This window comes from Nycticebus coucang, chromosome 1 (genome assembly GCF_027406575.1).
Source record: "Nycticebus coucang isolate mNycCou1 chromosome 1, mNycCou1.pri, whole genome shotgun sequence".
Taxonomy (NCBI): Eukaryota; Metazoa; Chordata; class Mammalia; order Primates; family Lorisidae; genus Nycticebus; species Nycticebus coucang.
This window is the reverse complement of record NC_069780.1, coordinates 71,904,709-71,925,980: the sequence shown is the minus strand read 5'-3', so window position 1 is coordinate 71,925,980 and position 21,272 is coordinate 71,904,709. Positions and strand designations below refer to the sequence as shown.

General features: G+C 40.2%; 1 long non-coding RNA gene across 1 annotated transcript; it reads right to left on the bottom strand.

Moving 5' to 3' along the window:
* Nucleotides 1-401: 401 nt before the first annotated feature.
* Nucleotides 402-21,004, bottom strand: LOC128589065 (uncharacterized). Its single transcript, XR_008380838.1, has 3 exons — nucleotides 20,890-21,004; nucleotides 20,667-20,734; nucleotides 402-855 (listed from the first exon to the last, which is right to left on the bottom strand). It is a non-coding gene; the product is annotated as an uncharacterized LOC128589065 (long non-coding RNA).
* Nucleotides 21,005-21,272: the final 268 nt, after the last annotated feature.

The following is a 21,272-nucleotide window of genomic DNA, read 5'->3' as shown; positions in this document are numbered from 1 at the left end:
TTCTTGTTAGCGACATTACTTTGCTGCTCTATGACCTGCTTCTAGGGGTGATGAATAATATGACAGGCTTTTTGTGTGCTTGTCCAATAAAATATATGGTTCCTTACAACAAAATGAAACTGGGTGTTGAAGCTATGTACATCACTTAGGTTGATATTTTCTTAGCTATTAACTTTAATTAATCTTTTTACGATACTCTTTTTATTTTGGAAAAAAAATAAAACAGATGACTGCTGTTTGGAGACATGATTTCTGAGTCTCTGGGGATATTTTTCACTTCACCCAGTCTTTCTGTGTCTGAATTGTATGTTCAAAACTAAATACAGTAACTAAAAATTGTTTGAAAGCCTCTTGGCTGAGAAGTTTATGCTTTAAATTTCATAGATCTTGGATTTCAGAATTATGAACAAAATAAGAGGTAAGGTGAATGGTTCTTGTTAGAAGATTCCATTCGCTATTCTCTTAATGTTGTCATAAAGTGTCATAATGTTGCACAACAGGCAAGGCGTGTCCAAAGGGATAAGGGAACTATTGGCGAAATTCACTTGTTTTGAAAAAGAAATCGTAAAGCTCCCAGCCCCACCCCAATATAGATCAGAAGAATGTTTTTCTTCTTCTCACATTGAATGATTAAGGAGAGAATTTCATATAATTCAGGAGAGATTGAACCCAGGGACTGATAGCAGCTGGCTGTGATAGGCAGTGAGACAGAGAAAATCCAAAGGACGTGCTTTGAGGACTTTTTCTTGCAGAGAGCTCGGTGGTCTGTGCTGTGCAGGCTGAGGAGGCCTGTAGATTGAGTGCTGGGAATCAAAAATCAGACAGACAGGTCCTCAGGTCTTGATAAGCAGGTTTCTATGAGCAGAAACATAGTGACCAAGTTCAAGTTAATTTTTTTTTAACAATAAATAAATAAATAAATAAATAAAATCAAGAGCAACAAGAAGTTGGCCATTGTACCCAGAACCCAGCCCAGGAAGGGACTAACAAAACATCCCACTGGACTCAATTCTATACACCACCTCCTGGGTGGCGACCAGTGGCAGACTTATTGGCAGGGTTTAGAGCCACTGCTTTCTTTTTCTTCAGAACCTACTTGTATTCCCACTATAAACCAGGAATACCCACTGTGAGGAAAACCTTACATGAATCAGCAGAGAACAAGGAACAGGAAGATTCTGATGATCAGCCCCTTCCCAAAGTACCTTACTCATAGTCCAAACTTTCTAACTTGAAATCACCAGGTGTTTTCATTTTTTACCCTTAACTCTAAGATATTAAAAGCCCAGGTCCTTCTTAGTCAAAATGAGAAAGTAGATGTTCTGGACAGGCAGCAAAACTACTGGCTACAACATCCCCATTCTGAGATGGATTTGAGTGCCTGCCACAGTCACAGCCTCTGCTGCAAGACTCTGCAGTAGGCCATGTTTGTGTCATTTGACGTCACAGGCATAGACAAAGCCGATTGGACCGGGGCTGGGCATGTTGGCCATCTGTAAATTCCCTATGGGCCTATGTAGGAGTCCAGCACAAGAGTGCTGCCATAAAAGGAGATTGGACAGGAACTGAGTCCAATGAGAAGCTTTTTGGGAGACTGAATGTGAAACATTCAGAGAGAGTCAGCCGACTGGAGAGGCCAAGAAATAAACACAGTAAAAGAAGGCAGTAAGCAAAAACTGGGTGGTAGGAGAAGCTGTGAGTAAATAGAAATCTTGAGATAAATAGAGGAGATTAAAAATAGTTATTCAATTGTAGTAGTAACAGGAACAGAAACAGAAGCTAAGAGAGAGAGTAAAGAATTAGTTCTAGGGAAAAAGATGAGAAGAGATAACAGAATGGAAGACCTGAATTATGAGCGTGGCCAACTGCTAGAGACAACAGCTAAATCAGTAGATGTTATTACAAGAGTTTCCATTGCATCCTAAATAGCAATAATGTTTTAGTTCTTTTGTCGCTTAGCTTGGGTTATTTTGACTTTTTCTGGATTTTCTTACTTTCCCCTGTGTAGTCATACAATAAATGATTAACCAAGATAATGAACTGTTATTATTCCTTGCAACCTACAGGATCCAAAGCAACTTTTCAGGCCAGAACAACACACTCCAGTGAAAAATACTATCTGCAAAATTCAAAGATCTCCAAAGTGTCCTTGTTTTCAGTAGATAGGGGCTGCAATGTTGACCAACCTATCATTCCCTTTGAAGAAGATATTCCAATATCCCTGAGTTATCAGATTTCTGGAAACTTCACTGAAGTAATAGACTCCTTGCTGTGCTCTTATGGCGTCTATTTCTCTAGTCCTTTCAGACTCGCATCTTCTTCAGGCATTTAGAATACTCCTTAATTTCTGCTTTCAAATCCCATCATCGTGATGTCATCAATCTAGTGAAACTATGGTCCTATGATGTTTTATCGTATAATGGAATATTCAATATGCTTATGACAATATTGTGATATAAAGCCTGAAATTTGCTATAACTATGAGAGAAAATAATGAGGGTATTCTATTCCCATCAAGTGAAAGTAAATTTGAGTATTTTCTTTGTTTGATAGGGCAGAACTAGGGTCAGCAAACTAGAGTCGGAAGGTAAAATCTGTCTTACTGCCTTTTTATTTTTATTAATAGACTTTAACTTTTAGAATAGTGTTATATTTATAGAAAAATTGAACAGATAGCACAGAGAGTTTTCATATACACACAATTCGCTTCTATTATTAACATCTTACATTAGTACGGTACAGTTGTTATAATTAATAAACCAATATTGATATACCATTACTAAATAATCCTTTTTACATTCAGCATTCCTCTGGCAAGGCGGAGAATTCAACAGATGAAAGCAAACTTTGGAATTAACCATTGCATTTGGTTTGCAGCTATTTTGGCCCTGCTGCAAGAGATTATTTTAGCATAGTTATATATGATTCCTTTTTTTTTTTTTCTAACTGAGACTTGAGCTGAGAATTTAGTAATTTGTGTTTGATATTTTCTTTATTTAAGCCACCCCTGATTGCTAGTATTAACCACGCCACCCCACAGTTCTGGTATGCCTCTTTCCATCCATGCTATTTTTACCAAATGTTCTTTTTGTGTTCCAGGACGCCATCCAGAATATCACATTACATTTAGTTGTCAAGTATCCATAGGCTCCTCTGAACTATGAAAGGTTCTCACATTTTCCTTGTTTTTGATGACCTTGGCAGTATTGAGGAATAGTGGTCAGGCACGATGTTCCTCTACTAGAATCTATCTAATATTGTTCTTGTGATTGGAGTGGTATTATGGATTTGGGGTGGGGAGACCACAGATGTGCCATTTTCATCACATATATCAAGGGTATATATTATCAACATGATGTATGACTGCTCATATTGACCTCACTCACTTGACCAACAGAGCGTGTGTCAGTTTTCTCTACCGTAAGGTGACTTTTGTCTGCCTTTTCTCACTATATTCTTTGGTGAGAAGTCGCTATGCATAGACCACACTTAGGACATGTATACACTAGGGTACACTTGGGATAGGTATGTAATATATTTGGAATTCTTCTGCATGTGAGATTTGTCTTTTCTTTCCATTTTTTATTTGCTGTTGACAAAATTCTTTATTGCTAAACAGACTATATTTTCGGAATGTAACACAGTATTTATAGATAATGAAATATAAAAGGTTACTTATGTAATTATCATTTACAAAACACTGTCCTGAGAATTACAGTTTGATGAACTTTTTATTTTTTATTTCAAAGTATTAAGGAAGTACTAATAGTTTTGGTTACATGATTGCTCTTATAATGCTTGAGACACAATTATAAGTGTGCCTGTCACCCAGATAGTGTTCATTGTACCCATTAGAGGTAGGTCTTCACCATCCCCTCTTCTCCTCTCCCCCCTGCTTTTCTGTTGAGATTTACTTCCCTCCATGCACATGTGTGCTCATTGGTTCATTCCATAGTGAATACACGTGGTGTTTGTCTTTCCATTCTTCACTTAGGATAATGGTCTCCAGTTCTAGCCAAATTGTTGCAAAAGGCCTTAATGGCTACTCATGGCTGAGTAGCATTCAGTGGTGTACATATGCCACATTTTGTTAATCCACTCATGGAATGATGGATACTTGGGTTGGTTCCGCATCTTTGCAATTATGAACTGTGCTGCAAGAAACACTTGAGTGGAGGTGTCTTTTTGATAAAATGACTTCTTTTGTTTGGATAAATACCCAGTAGTATGATTACTGGATCAAATGGTAGGTCTACTTTTAGTTCTTTGACATATCACAATACTGTTTTCTATTGAGATTGTACTAAAATCTGCAATCCCACCTACAGCATATAAGAAGTCCTCTTTCTGCATCCCCACCAGCATCTATTGTTTTGGGCCTTTTTAATAATAACTATTCTAACATAAGTAAGTGATACATGGTATCTCATCATGGTTTTAATTTGTATTTTCCTGATGACTAGTGACATTCATTTTTTTATGTTTGTTGGCCATTTGTCGATCTTCTTTTGTAAAGCTTCTGTGCATGTTTTTGCTTCCTTTTTCATGGAGTTGTTTGGTATGTTTTCTTGCTTTTTTTTTCTTGCTAATTTTATTGAGTCCTTTGTAGATTCTGGTCATTATTCCTTTATCAGATGTCTACCTTTCAAATATTTTCTCCCCTTCTATATGTTGTCCACTTGCTGTATTGGTTATTTCCTTGGCTGTGCAGAAACTTTTAAATTTAATCATGTCCCGTTTATTTATTTTTGTTGTTGCTTTGATTGCCATTGGGATCTTCTTCATACATTCTTTGCCTAGACCAATATCTGGAAGAGTTTTTCCAACATTTTCTTCTAGAATTCTTATGGTTTCATGCCTTATATTTAAGTCCTTTATCCATCTTGAATTAATTTTTATGACTGATGAGAGGTATGGATCCTTCTACATGTGGCTATCCAGTTGTCCCAGCACCTTTTATTGAATAGGGATTCTTTTCCCCACTGTATAATGTTGTCGTCCCATGTATCAATTTGTTTAATCATTTATCTGTGTCAGTATGGACTCATGTATATTTACTTTGTACTTAGCATTATAATCCAATGCTACCCTATTTTATTGTTCAAATTATTTCAGCTTTGGCCATTGGGAGCTTTTTTAGGAGTCTCCTGTGCTATTTGACGTACCCCCATCAATACGTGTGTATTTGCACATACATGTTTGTTGGTGGCATTGTTTTGTTATGTTTTGACTACTTCTTTATTTTTGGCACTAAAAGATGCTAGAAGATCATCTTGTATATTTCTTACCCCAGTCCTAGACTCAGCCATTTCTCTAAGGAGCCCAAGCTTCTTTTATTGGCAACTGATATTAGAAACCAAGATCTGAGTACTAGATTTGAATGTTACTACTGGAGGACTTAGTGCCTATTTTTGTAAATAGAGTTTTATTGGCACACAGCCATGCCCATTTGTTTATGCATGGCCTATAGCTGCTTTCATGCTACACTGGCAGAGTTGAGCAGATATGACAGAGGCCATATGGTCTGCAGAGCCTATAATATATACTATCTGGCCTTGTACAGTAAAAGTCTGCCAATCCTTGGGATCGAGAAAAAACAATAAACAAAAGTGGTAACCACACATATAGGCTCTAACAATTTCCTTTAGTAGGGAGACTTTGTCAGGACTAGAAACTGCAATTATAGTCATCAGCTGATTAAGTTTTCAGTAATCCACTGTGCATCCTAAGAACCATCCATGTTCTGCTCCAGTCAAATCAAAAAGTGACACAGGGATACAAAACTCCTATGCTTCCACTATTTAATATGACACTAATCTGTGCAATTTTCTCATAAATGTTAGATGGGTTTGATTAACTCTTTGGGTAGAATGTAGAGAAACTCTTGGAACATCACTCTTCTCCCAAGTTCTCTTCAGTTTGAATATTTGCTCTCAACCTCCTTGACCCAGCATTCCATCATCCATTCATACCCACAGTCATTTTTGCTAATAAAAAATAAGAAAAAAATTCTTTCTTTCTCTAAAGTCTTTTCCGGGATATTTGACTTTATAAATGTCCCCTACACACACACACAGGCATGGCTGGCATTTTTTTTTTTTTTTTTTGAGACAGAGTCTCACTATGTCACCCTCTATAGAGTCCTGTTGCATCACAAGTCACAGCAACATCAAACTCTTGGCTTAAGCAATTCTCTTGCCTCAGCCTCCCAAGTAGCTAAGACTACAGGCACATGCCACAATGCCAGGCTATTTTTGTTGTTGCTGTTGTTGTTGTTGTTGTCATTGTTGTTTGGCAGGCCCAGGCCACATTTGAACCCGCCAGCTGTGCCAGCTCTGGTGTATGTGGCCAGCGCACTAGCCACTGAGCCACAGGCGTCTAGCCATAGCTGCCATTTTAATTATAGCACTGGGGACAATGAAGGATGTTGAAAATGTGGAAATAAAGAATTGACATTTCCTTGTAGACTAAGACCTCAGAGAGGTTACTACAGGGTTTCAAATAAGAAAGAACAGACTCTTCAGTTAGTTGATGTTCATCAGGACATAGGCTGAGACTGTTTCCTCCTTATGCTGCTAAAATTCACTAGAATTCTTTGTAAGAACTCCTGCCAGCTTCTTTATGAGAACTCCTGAACTGTGACCTATAGACACACGTTCCTCTGTGACCCCTCCCATGCACACACACAAACACAGAGAGCTCCAGACTCATTGGGAGTTGGGGGATCAAAATGCTCTGATGTCTCTCAATCCTTCTAGAGATCCTCATTTCAGTTTCCAGGGTTCCACATTTTTATGTTCAATGTTCTACTGGCAAGGCTGAGAATTCAACAGATCAAAGCAAACTTCAGAATTAACCATTGCATTTGGTTTGCAGCTATTTTGGCCCTGCTGCAAGAGATTATTTTAGCATAGTTATATATGATTCCCCCCTTTTTTTTTCATACTGAGCCTTGAGCTGAAGATTTAGTGACTTGAGCTTGTTATTTTCTTTAGGTAAGCCACTCCTGACTGTTAGTAGTCACCACCCCACCCCAGAGTCCTTGTGATCTGTCCATGCTATTTAGTGGCAGTGGCTACTTAAATCCCAAAAATGTTGTCTTACCCTCCTACATGTCATAGGCTAACAAATTCTCGTTCTTAAATATGACTACTGGAATTTTACTGCCCTCATCCCCAACTTTTGAGACAACTTTCCTCCCCTCCCTTTGCCTGAGGCACTGAAATCAGTCCTGGTTCCTCTTTCTGGATTAATGGGCTATTAGACAGAATAACTGATTAGTTTTCAGTAGGTTATACTAAACACGGAATGTTTTGTGGCTTTAGAAAGAGATATAGGTGGCTCAATCCATGTAGAGTTATTTCTCTCTCATGTATCAGTCTAGAAGAACCCAGGCACTGTAGTGCAGGTTGATGGTTCAGCTCCATGAGGTCATCCAGGGAGCCTGGTTCTGTCGCTCTGGCTGCCCTGTCATCTCTGCAAATGCTGCTCTTATCTCCTGCCCCCAAAGCCACATACATACTGAGCCAATCAGAGGAGGAAAAGGAGGAAGGGGAGTGCAAATGAGTTTCTTTTGAAGAAATGATGTAGGAGGTATACACCTCACTTCTGCTCATGTCTACTCAATGAGAATTTAGTCCCATAGCTGTGTCTGACTGTAGGAAGGCTGGAAAATTTAGTCTCCAGCCTTGTGGGCATTTTCTGAAGCTTGGGAAAAGGATTTTATTTAAAAAAAAAAAAAGAAAGAAAGAAAGAAAGAGGAAATACAGAGAAACAGTGATCAGTTACAGAGATTCCTGTTGAGTTAAGCAAAAAAGAAATTTATTAAAAGGTGACCACGGAGCTGACAGAAACACCAAGAAGTTTTTGAGAAGAAAGTTTTCAAGACAGACAGAAGAAAAAAGGGTCTTGATGTCCAGAACCAAAGTACAAATCCTACCACAGAAGCACAAATAGAGGGCACTGCTGATGATGAGAACAAATACTGGACACAAGACCTTGCAGTCTTGTCACCAGCACAGGAGACCAGATACATGATGTGGTGTCCATGGAGTTGTGGCCCTCAGCTCTCCTTCAAGAGAACTTACCAGAGGGAACAGAGTTGACTGAGAGCTGTCACTCACCACTGAGGCCATGCTTCCCCCAGGGCAGTGGACAGACAGTGATGGAGCCTCTCAGGGACGGGGACACCAGTGCTGGCCCATTCCTGCCCAAAGCAGGGTTCCTGTAAAGGGCAGCTGAGATGTTCATCCCAAAGATGTTCACATGCTAATCCCCAGAATGTGTGGATGTTGTTTTGTATAACAAAGGAGACTTTGCATACCTGATCCTGAGATGTGGAGAGAAGTCTGGACTACCCCGGTGGTCCCGATGGAATGACAAACATCCTTATAAGAGGGAGCAGGAGGTCAGAGGGGAGGGAGGAGAGGAAATGACAGAAGCAGAGACCAGAGCAATACATCCTCAGACCGGGACACACTGGCAATCTCTAGAAGCTGAAAATGGCCAGGCCCAGCTTCCTGAAGCCCCCCAAAGGAACCTGACCTGTCAACTTCTTGATTCTAGCACTATCAAGCTTCTGGCCTCTGGAATTATAAGCGAATAGGTTTGCGTTGTTCATCATGATCAAGCTAATTAGCATTTCCATCACCCTACATGGTTCTCTTTTTTGTTTTATTGGTGTAGTAAAGACACTTAGGACCTGCTCTCCGAGCAAGTGTCAGATTTATAATGTAATGTTGAATAATTGTACTTACATTGTTGGACATTAGCTCTCCAGAACTTGGTCATCTTGCAGAACTGAAACTTTGTTCAACGTTGTACCCCTTGACCAGCATCTCCCCTCATATGTATATCTCACCATCAAATTGTATACATTAAATAGCACATTTATATTTGTGAACGACAGCTCAATAAAGCATAGGGAAAAAATTCCAAGGTGGTTTGTTGAGGGTGGTGGTATAGGAAGATAGGGGAAAAGCAGGGAGTGAGTACTGGTTTTCATAAGACATAAGCAAACTAAGAGGCTATAAAAAAATTATGTTACTATTAATTAGGGGGAAAACAGTGTTGTTTCTGGTGATTTGGTATGGCAGCAATAGGCAATAAATATAGCAGCTGCTGCTTAGAGACTTTCCATAGGCCAAGCCAATGGAATCATGCTGCATCTGAACCATTTGCGCCAATCTTTCCTTCCCTTTCTCCTTTCACAGTGGTCAGACCCATCTCTCAGCCTAACAGCTCTCTCCCCTGACTCCTACTTCCTTCATCATTATTCTCCAGAGCCAATTTCCCTAATAAATCTCCAGCAGCTCTAATCCCATTTTGTCATGTGCTTCTCAGAGATACTAAGCTAAGAATTATCACCAACCCTACTCTCTCTCCTGACCCAGAAAACTAGAGGTGTTAGCTGTCCTCACCCACCTATCCCACTCTCCAGAGTAGATTCTCCACTGCTCACCTCTTCTTTGGTTCACAAACTTCCATTTCAAAACTCCAGGTAGGTGGTGACTGGCCAAGCCTGGGCCACATGCCCACTCCAGGGCAGGAGGCTAGGAGAATAGTTCCCTGACCCATCTGACTCCCATAGTGGAGGCAGTTCTAGGTCTCAGAGAGACTCAGACATCAGGGGCTTCCCTAAGCCTGAAAAGTAGGTCTGTGTACTGTAGGGCACCCCAATGGCACATGTCAATCCAACGCTTCTCCCTCAAATAATCTGAACCCCATTCTGTGTGACCAAGAGATGTCCACCCTTTTCTCCTTGAAACTTCTGAGGCTCTGTGGAAGATGACTGAGGCTCTAATAGCTCAGAGCTTCATCTTGGGGATTGCTGCAAATCAACTCTTGTCATCTCCTCACCTCACCTTCTTGTTCCTCATCTGTCCCATGTGGACACCAGCTTCTCCTTTTATTCCAACAACACAGCTGTCTCCAGCCATAGAGGGTGACAAAACTTTACTGGGGATTTGGGAATAACATGAAGACTTGTACCATAGGAAAGGGAAATAGAAAACTCTGTATCATTGCTCTTAAAGCCTTTTGGTCCCAGCCCCATCAAAGAAAACCTTTTCACGTAAACCCTGCTCTTAACGTGCTGGCTGCCACTGTGATACTAAAGTCTATTTCTCCTCCCCTCCATGAGCCCCTTCCTTTATCTCTACTCTTACAATCAAAAAGATAGTTTTCCAGTCAAAAAGATAGTCTCCCTAAAAGTAAATTGTCTAGAGGAATAGGTACGAATTCTAGGTAGGTTTAAAAATAATAATGTCAAAAAAAATATTGATACAAATAAGAATATCAGTATCCCTGTGATGGTTCCCTGGAGAGCTGGTAAAGCATTATTTCTGGGTGTGTCTGTGAGGCTGGCCTGTGAGTGTGTGGACTGGGCGGGGAGACCCACCTCCAGTGGTGGGCACCATCCAGTCAGCTATGGGCCTGGACAGAACAAACAGACAGACATAGGAAAGGTGATTTCTCCTCTCTCTCCTGGCGCTGGGACACTCCTCTCCTCCTATCCTTGGATAACAGAGCTCCAGGATCTCTGGCCCACAAACTCCAGAACTTATACAGGTAGCTCCTCGGCTCTCACAACTTTGGCCTCAGACTGAGTTACACCATTGGTCTCCCACTATCGGCATCCTAGGGTCTCCAGCTTGCGGGTGGCCTGTCAATGGACTTCTCAGTCTCCATGATCATATGAGCCAATTCCCCTAATAAATACCCTGTTATTATATCTATCAATATTGATATCAATGCTGATACAGATGTATCTCCTATTGGTTCTGTGTCTCTGGACAGCCCTGACTAATACAGTTCCTGAGCCTACCTTATCCCATTCCACCCCACAATAAAACACAACTGCACACACAGGTGGGCAGGTAGAGAGATAGATCAACATGTAGATATAAATTATGAGCCTCTGGCTCAGCACCTGTAGCTCAGTTAGCAGGGTGCCAGCCACATACACCGAGGCTGGTGGGTTCAAGCCTGGCCCAGGCTTGCTAAACAACAATGACAGCTGCAACCAAAAAATAGCTGGTTGTTGTGGTGGACACCTGTAGTCCCAGCTACTCAGGAGGATGAGGCAAAAGAATCACTTAATCCCAGAGTTTGAGGTTGCTGTGAGCTGTGAAGCGACATAGTGAGACTCTGTCTCAAAATAAATAAATAAATACATAAATAAATTGTGAGCCTCGCATCCACATTGGCTCATCCCGGCACACCTCCCATGTCCTATGTATGTCTTCACATTGTCATTCCCCCTTGGACTCTGCTCACAGGTGAGGTGACCCACTATGTGGAACATTCCTTGCAGACAATCACGCTTTCCATCCAAGGCAGCCTGCCTAGTCACAGGGCTGTGGCACCTCAGGAGCCCTCATGCTGTTTCTCAAGCTGACTATCCTGAGCTCCATCTCACCGCAGAGCAGTGGTTTGGCAGTTTGGCCACATAATGGGTTGAGCTACATTAGAATGCTTGATGGACAAGGGAACAGCAGAGGAGCTCCACTGTGAGCAGGAAAACTGCACCAACAGCCTTGGCCTCTCCCTGAATCTTCCCTCTTTCTGTAGAGTGGTCTAAATTCTGTCCTCATCACCCTTGTGGTATCCATTTCCTGTTTTCCCTCTGCCATAGACACAGATAAAACATCACCCCAGAGGGAGAGGGAAGTACTAACTGGAATTCTTCAGAGATGAGTGCAGGGAAGAACCTGAAACAAATTCTTTTCTTTTACAAAGAAAGACTAATTAAAGGAATAAATGTTTAATTTTTTTTTTCTTTTCTTCCTTGGCTCAGTAAAGACTGGAATCTTCAAAATGGACTTTTCTATAAACAAAAGAAAACAATAAGAAAAGAAGGGGGAAAAAAATCTCTAAAGGTGGCCCCGGACCTCCGGAAGAGCTGCACCAGGACCTATGATCAGCACCCTCCCAGACCCTAGTAAGAGCTGCGCAGGGACCCTACTGGACTTCCAGAAGAGCTGCACCCTCCTGAAACCCAGGGAGAGCTGTGCTGGGACCCATGATCGGCACCCTCCCAGACACCGGTAAGAGCTGCGCCCCTTCCTGGACCTCCGGAAGAGCTGTGCTCTCCCACATCCCAGTAAGAGCTGAAGAGCTGTGCTCTCCCACATGCCAGTAAGATCTGCGCAGGGACCCACTACCCTGCCTATCCGGCCTCCCCCCGCCATAATCAGGAACACCGGGAGCCACGCAACCCCGCATCCTCCCTCCTGTACCCTCTCTGCCTCCACACTGCCTGCTCACCTGGCCAGGGACTCTGGTAGCCGAGTGCCATCCAGAGCCCTCCCTGCCTCTGCGTGGAGCCCTTCTCCGGGCCAGAGACTGCTGGAGCCTTGGGCCCTCTGTGCCAAAGTCACTGGGTTACAGGCACTCCCAGAACAGTGTGCACCGCCCCCCACCCTGTTGCTGGATTGGGGTTGTCACACTCTGAAGCTGCTCCCACAACCAGAACTCCATGGCTGGGGCAGCCCCAGAAGAGCTACACAGGGTCAATCCCTACAAAGATCCAGCAACAATAGAGTGATACCCCCGGGTGTAATCTCGGAGAGACACCACCCCAACTCCGAGGACGGCCAGAGGCAATGAAAAAAAATCATGAGATGAAATCAAAGGAAATACTCTGGCAATATGAATAATCAGTGTAGATCAACTCCCCCAAGGATCAATGGGGCAGAAACAGCACAAAACCCCATGCACAAACAAATAGCTGAGATGTCAGAAATCAAATTCAGAATCTGGATAGCAAATAAGATCGAATTAGAATTCCAAGCAGTAACCCAAAAGATGTCTCAAGAATTCAACAATTCAAAGACCAAATGACCAAAGATTTTGACACATGAGACAAGAAGTTACAGCCCTCAAAGAACTGAGAAACACAGTAGAATCCCTCAGTAACAGAATGGAGCAAGCAGAAGAAAGGATTTCTGACATTGAAGACAAAGCTTTCGAATGCTCCCAAACTCTCAGAGAGGAAGAGAAATGGAGGGCAAAACCAGATCACTCTCTCAGAGAACTCTGGGATAATTCAAAGAAAACCAATATTTTTCTTATAGGTATCCCCGAAAGTGATGAAGTAGCTTCACAGAGTCTCTTCTCCATGAGATTATGAAGGAGAACTTTCCAGACATGCCAGGAGATTCTGAAATTCATATAGCAGGCAGTTTCAGAACTCCAGCAGGACTCAACCCAAATAAGACATCTCCCAGACACATCATAATCAATTTCACTAAAGTTAATATGAAGGAGAAAATTCTGAAAGCTGCCAGATGAAAGAAAATCATCACCTACAAGGGGAAGAATATTAGAATAACTGCAGATCTCTCTGCTGAAACCTTTCAAGCTAGAACAGGATGGTCATCGAATTTTAATCTCCTAAAACAAAGTAACTTTCAACACAGGATCCTGTACTCAGCTAAACTGAGTTTCATTTATGATGGAGAAATTAAATACTTTAACGACATTCACATGTTGAAGAAATTTGCCACAACTAAACCAGCTCTCCAGGATATTCTCGGACCTATCCTCCATAAAGACCAGTGTAATCCTCCACCACAAAAGTAAATCCACCCAGAAAATTTTGATCAAATTCCAACTTCCACGGTCGCAAAAGGATTAAAAATGTCCACCAGACTCTCAAAAGGCTTATCAATATTCTCAATTAATGTGAATGGTTTAAATTGTCCTCTAAAGAAGCACAGCTTGGCTGACTGGATACAAAAACTCAAGCAAGATATCTGTTGCATACAAGAATCACATCTTACATTAAAAGACAAATATAGACTCAAGGTGAAGGGATGGTCATCTATACTCCAGGCAAATGAAAACCAGAAAAAAGCACTCATTGCAATCCTGTTCACAGACGCAATAGGCTTTAAACCAACCAAAATAAGGAAGGATAAGGATGGACACTTCATATTTGTTAAAGGTAATACTCAATATGATGAGATTTCAATTATTAATATTTATGCACCCAACCAGAACGCACCTCAATTTATAAGAGAAACTCTAACAGACATGAGCAACTTGATTTCCTCCAGTTCCATAGTAGTTGGAGATTTTAACACCCCTTTAGCAGTGCTAGATAGATCCTACAAAAAGAAGCTAAGCAAAGAAATCTTAGATTTAAACTTAACCACTTAACATCTGGACTTAACAGACATCTACAGAACATTTTATCTCAACAAAACTGAATACACATTCTTCTCATCACCCCATGGAACATACTCCAAAATCGACTACATCCTAGGCCACAAATCTAACCTCAGAAAATTTTAAAAAATAGAAATTATCCCTTGCGTCTTCTCAGACCACCATGGAATAACAGTTGAACTCAATAACAACAGGAATCTGCATACCCATACAAGAACATGGAACCTAAATAACCTTATGCTGAAAAATAGATGGGTTATAGAGGAGACTAAGGAGGAAATCACCAAATTTTTGGAACAAAACAACAATGAAGACACGAATTATCAGAACCTCTGGAATACTGCAAATTTCCTAAGAGGGAAATTTATGGCACTGCAAGCTTTCCTCAAGAAAATGGAAAGAGAGGAAGTTAATAACTTAACGGGACATCTCAAGCAACTGGAGAAGGAAAAACATTCCAAGCCCAAACCCAGCAGAAGAAAATAAATAACCAAAATCAGAGCAGAATTAAATGAAATTCAAAACAAAAGATACAACAGATCAATAAATCCAAAAGTTGGTTTTTTGAAAAGGTCAATAAAATAGATAAACCTTGGGCCAACCTAACCAGGAAAAAAAGAGTAAAATCTCTAATTTCATCAATCAGAAATGGTAACAATGAAATAACAACAGACCCCTCAGATTCAAAAAATCCTTAATGAATATTACGAGAAACTTACTCTCAGAAATATGAAAATCTGAAAGAAATCACCAATACTTGGAAGTACACCACCTACCAAGACTTAAGCAGAATGAAGTGGAAATGTTGAACAGGCCCATATCAAGTTCTGAAATAGAATCAACTATACAAAATCTTCCTAAAAAGTAAAGCCCAGGACCATTTGGCTTTGCATCAGAATTCTACCAAACCTTTAAAAAAGAACTAGTACCTATATTACTAAACCTCTTCCAAAATATAGAAAAAGAAGGAATACTACCCAACACATTCTACGAAGCAAACATCACCTTGATTCCTAAACCAGGGAAAGACCCAACAAGAAAAGAAAATTATAGACCAATATAACTAATGAATATTTATGCAAAAATACTCATTAAGATCCTAACAAACAGAATCCAACAACACATCAAAAAAATTATACACCATGACCAAGTGGGATTTATCCCAGGCTCTCAAGGCTGGTTCAAAATACATAAATCTATAAATGTAATTCAGCACATAAACAAACTAAAAAATAAAGACCATATGATTCTCTCAGTTGATGAAGAAAAAGCTTTTGATAATATCCAGCATCCCTTCATGATCAGAACACTTAAGAAAATTGGTATAGAAGGGACATTTCTTAAACTAATAGAGGCCATCTACAGCAAACCCACAGCCAATATCATATTGAATGGAGTTAAATTGGAATCCTTTCCACTCAGATCAGGAACCAGACAAGGTTGCCCATTGTCTCCATTGCTCTTTAACATTGTATGGAAGTTTTAGCCATTGCAATTAGGGAAGAAAAGGCGATCAAGCATATCCACATAGGGTCAAAAAGAATCAAACTTTCACTCTTTGCATATGACATGATCGTATGTCTGGAAAACACTAGGGACTCTACTACAAAACTTTTAGATGTGATCAAGGAATACAGCAATGTCTCAGGCTACAAAATCAACACCCATAAATCTGTAGCCTTTATATATACCAACAATAACCAAGCTGGAAAAAACAGTCAAGGATTCTATTCCCTTCACAGTAGTGCCAAAGAAGATGAAATATTTGGGAGTATACCTAACAAAGGACCAGAAAGACCTCTACAAAGAGAACTATGAAACTTTAAGAAAAGAAGTAGCTGAAGATGTTAACAAATGGAAAAACATACCATGCTCATGGCTGGGAAGAATCAACATTGTTAAAATGTCTATACTACCAAAAGCAATATATAATTTTAATGCAATTCCTATCAAAGCTCCATTGTCATATTTTAAAGATCTTGAAAAAATAATACTTCGTTTTATATGGAATCAGAAAAAAACCTCGAATAGCCAAAACATTACTCAGAAATGAAGACAAAGCAGGAGGAATCACACCACCAGACCTCAGACTGTACTATAAATCGATAGTGATCAAAACAGCATGGTACTGGCACAAAAACAGAGAAGTAGATGTCTGGAACAGAACACAAAAACCAAGAGATGAATCCAGCTACTTACTGTTATTTGATCTTTGACAAGCCAGTTAAAAACATTCAGTGGGGAAAAGATTCCCTATTTAACAAATGGTGCTGGGTGAACTGGTTGGCGATCTGTAAAAGACTGAAACTGGACCCACGCCTTTCTCCATTAACTAAGATAGACTCTCACTGGATAAAAGATTTAAACTTAAGACATGAAACGATAAAAATAATTGAAGAAAGTATAGGGAAAACTCTTGAAGAATCAGCCTGGGTGAATATTTTATGAGGAGGACTCCCCAGGCAATTAAAGCAGTATCAAAAATACATTACTGGGACCTGATCAAACTAAAAAGCTTCTGCACAGCCAAGAACATAGTAATAAAGCAAGCAGACAGCCCTCAGAATGGGAGAAAATATTTTCAGGCTATTCCTCCGATAAAGGTTTAGTAACCAGAATCCACAGAGAACTCAAAGGTATTAGCAAGAAAAGAACAAGTGATCCCATCTCAGTGTGAGCAAAGGACTTGAAGAGAAACTTCTCTAAAAAAGACAGATGCACGATCTACAAACACAGGGAAAAAAGCTCATCATCCTTAATCATCAGAGAAATGCAAATCAAAACTACTTTGAGATATCACCTAACCCCAGTAAGAGTAGCCCACATAACAAAATCCCAAAACCAGAGATGTTGGCGTGCATGTGGAGAAAAGGGCACACTTCTACACTGCTGGTGGGAATGCACACTCATACGTTCCTTCTGGAAGGATGTTTGGAGAATACTTAGAGACCTAAAAATAGACCTGCCATTTGATCCTATAATTCCTTTACTAGGTTTATACCCAGAAGACCAAAAATCACAATATAACAAAGACATCTGTACCAGAATGTTTATTGTAGCCCAATTCATAATTGCTAAGTCATGGAAGAAGCCCAAGTGCCTATCAACCCACGAATGGACTAGCAAATTGTGGTACATGTACACCATGGAATATTATGCAGCCTTAAAGAAAGATGGAGACTTTACCTCTTTTATGTTTACATGGATGGAGCTGGAACATATTCTTCTTAGCAAAGTATCTCAGGAATGGAAAAAAAAGTATCCAATGTACTCAGCCCTACTATGAAGCTATATTATAGCTTTTACATGAAGGCTATAACCCAACTATAGCACAAGACTATGAAGAAAGGGCCAAGGAAGGGGAAGGGAGCGGGGAGGTTAGGGTGGAGGGAGGGTAATGGGTGGGGCCACACCTGTGGTGCATCTTAGAATGGGTACAGGTGAAACCTACTAAATACTGAATACAAATGTCTACATACAATAACTAAGAAAATGCCATGAAGGCTACGTTGAACAGTTTGATGAGAATATTTCAGATTGTATATGAAACCAGCACATTGTACCCCTTGATTGCACAAATGTACACAGCTGTGATTTAACAATAAAATAAATAAATCTCTAAAGGCCAAACTTGCACTGTAGAGATCTCTAATTACCAAATTTTAGTGACAAATTAGCTAACACAGGCAAGGACTCTGTCCCTTTCAGTTCTGCGTTGTTTCTTTTTTTTTTTTTTAATTGTTGTTTTTGTTTTTGTGTTTGCATTTGTTTGCTATCAAGGACTGAGGATTTCTCTTCATTCCAGTCCATTCATTTCCACCAGTAGACCAGCACCAATACAAAAAATGTGCCCTGGAAGCAGTAATAGCTGCCATTTATTGATCATTTACTACATCCAGACCCTTTATGTAAGAAGGCTGTAATGTGGTTAATGAAAATACTAACAATAAGAATAGGTAACTTTGGAAATATTATATTTCCTACTACTATCTTTTATCCTGATTTCATCCTCACACCCATCCTATGAGGTAGATATTATCTCCATTTTAAAGATTTTAAAAGTGAAGTGAAAACTATTAATTTTACTTAGAAGATAAAGTAGACAAGGCTCAGAGAGGTTAAATCACACAGCTGTTAAGTGGCACAGGTAGGATTTGAACCAAGATTTCTGAATTTTTATGTCTACCTTTTTTTAAAAGAAGTGTTCCACTCCACTGAAGATGTTCATACACCTCCTTGCAACCAGAGAACTATTCTGCTTTTGTAGAAGACTGCATCAGCATCTTGGATCATTTGCAAAACAGAAACATGACTGTGCCCACTGTTGGGTTAGAACAGCCCCATCCACGTTAGAGTCTTCATTTCACTCACTTCTGAAGAATTCCAATTAGTCTTTTCCTCTCCCATTTTGGGTGGCCCTTTCTCTTCTTTTTTCTGGGAAACTTCCTGACTTACCAAAACATTTCCCAGTATTACAACATTGTAGTAGCAACATTACAGAGGCAGAAGGAAGATGATGGCCTTGCCTAGTCTCTGGGGGATGCGGAAGCTCCTTGTCCACACGTGGCACTTTCTTCCCTCCCCTGCTCCTCGGTTAGGAAGTACACTAGCCTGGGTGTCGAGAGCATCTCTACAGCCACACAGATCTGCCTTCTCCTGGCTCCCCACTTAGGAGCCACATGACCTTTGCTAAGTCACCAATTGTGCCTTGGATTCTTCATTTGTAAATGAGAACAGAACCACCTTGTAAGTTGCAATATGCATTAGGAACAGCAAAGACAGAGCAGCTACACAGGCTGATTTGCAGGCCTGTCTCGCTTCATCTTTATGTTGAGGTGAAATTACAGAAGGTGCTATAATAATAAACAGATCAATAATTTGCATTTAACTTTTGTGGATGGTTTAAATGTCATAGTTATTGAGAAGGTGGAGCTGGCTGATTGTTCTTTGAATTTTCACTTTGGGCTAGAACAGTGATTTTCAACCAGTGTGCTATGAGAGGATATTAGGTGTGCTGCGAAAATTTTTAAAGATCATTAATTAAAATTATTTTCAAAAGAAGGTGAAAGCATAGTGACTATATTCTATTTTTTTTTTTTTGATCAACATAATTTAAGTGCGTTGCAAAGTTTAACTAATGGGGTCAAGTATGCTGTGAGATAAAAGAAGGTTGAAAAACACTGGGCTTGAGGTTTGTATTGTAACAGGAGGGTGCTAGACAAAGTGAGTTGCCAAGAGCCTTGCCTCCCTCCACCAGGCATATCATTAGATAGAATGTAGTGGACTTTGGCCAACTCTTTATCCTGGCTCCGAACTAGTGGCTCTGGCAAGAAGGGACACATGGACTTATAGTACTACTTTTGGCTTTCCTTGTCATTATTTCCTACTCTAAATTAAACAAATTATGACTTTCTCTTTCATTATGCTTCAGCATGAGTGATTCAATGCTACAGATATTCAAAATAAGCCTGCACACGGCCCATTTGTGAGGCACAGGCATGGGAGCTATTGATACATTATTTCCTTTACTCTTAGAACAACACAGTGAGATAGAGACTCTGTCTCAGAGATGGCTAGAGTGACGTTCAGAGAGTTTAAGTAACTTGCCCAAAGTCACATAGCTAATAAGTTGCAAGGCCAAGGTTCAAGCCTACGTCTGCCTATTTTCAGAGTTCATGGAAGGAATTAAAATATTTCTTAGTCTAATTTTCTTGGGGTTTTGTTTTATTCTGTTTGACTTACTTTGACACCTGCTTCAAGTCTAATTTAAGCTGTCACCTCTTCCTGGAAGCCTTCCCTATCTTTGTAGTCCAGCTCAGGTGGCCTCCTCTGAGGTCACACTTGCCACACTGATGAAGATGACGTGTCTGCCTATCAGACTTAGACTTCTTCCAGGCCGAGTACCGCAGGACAGCAAGTTTGCTACCATAGCAATTGACATTTAGCAGGGTCTCAGGGCAAATTTGTGGGCTTGAACTGCCAAATTGAAGTCATAGGTCAATATCAGAACCAAATACTTGTGCTAAGTGGAAACTTTAAAATGCAGACAGACCAGTAATTTATTTTCTAAGGAGTGTGTGTGCATGTGTGTGTGATGAGAATGTATACCAGAGGCCTTTTTTCCTCCCCCTTTGATATTTTCATTCCCAGTTTCACTAGGCCCATGGAAAGTTTATTCTCTCCATGAACCTCAGACATTCCTCGTTCCCTTCATTATACCTCTCCTCTTCTCTTCCTTATTTCCTTTCCTTTAGGCAAGATATGAGCCCTAACTTCACCTCAATTAAACTCAGAATGGACTATCATTCGTTTCATGTTGGAGACAAGAAGAAAAACCAGGTAAGACTGTGCATGTGAAATGAACCATCTAGCCCCATTGTTCTTTGAAAATAATAGCATAGCTATAATACGGAATATTTACCACATCTGAGATATCTCAGACTGGTAAATACTCTATATCTTAGAATATTTTCCACTCTAAGCATTTTACTTACCTTAACTCAGTTACTCCTCACCACAACTTTATGAAATTAGTAGTATCTCCATTTTTCAGATGAGGAAACTGGGGTACAGACAGGAGACATAATTAGCCCACGATCACACAAGTAATCAGCAGTCAGGTCCAACAGCGAAACCAGGGAGACTGGCTCCAGAGCCCATGACAGCCACCACTGCTCAGGACCATTGTCATGGAATCAGGTTCATGAGGACACTGACCTTAGTTACTTCAGTTGTCTAAGTTGAAAATTACAGAATCTTCACTTTAGAAGGGACCTTATAGTCCAACCTGACTCAACTTGCTACATCCTGCAAAATTTGTTCTGGAACTTTCCAGACTGATGAATATTTAAGCTCATATGAATACTCCCAGTGACAGGGGAAAACACTGTAATATGGTTGTGAAATATAGACTGTGTTCATGGATAAATTATTGCATAATAAAAACATGCCTAATGGCTATCCTCCCCTAATAAGTTCATTTGGTATTTACTTTTTATATGCAAACTTGTTTTGATAAAACTGTTTCTTTAAAAAATGTTTTCATATAATTTGTCTTGAGACACCTAAATTTTCCTTATTAATGGCCTTATTTTCAGGGA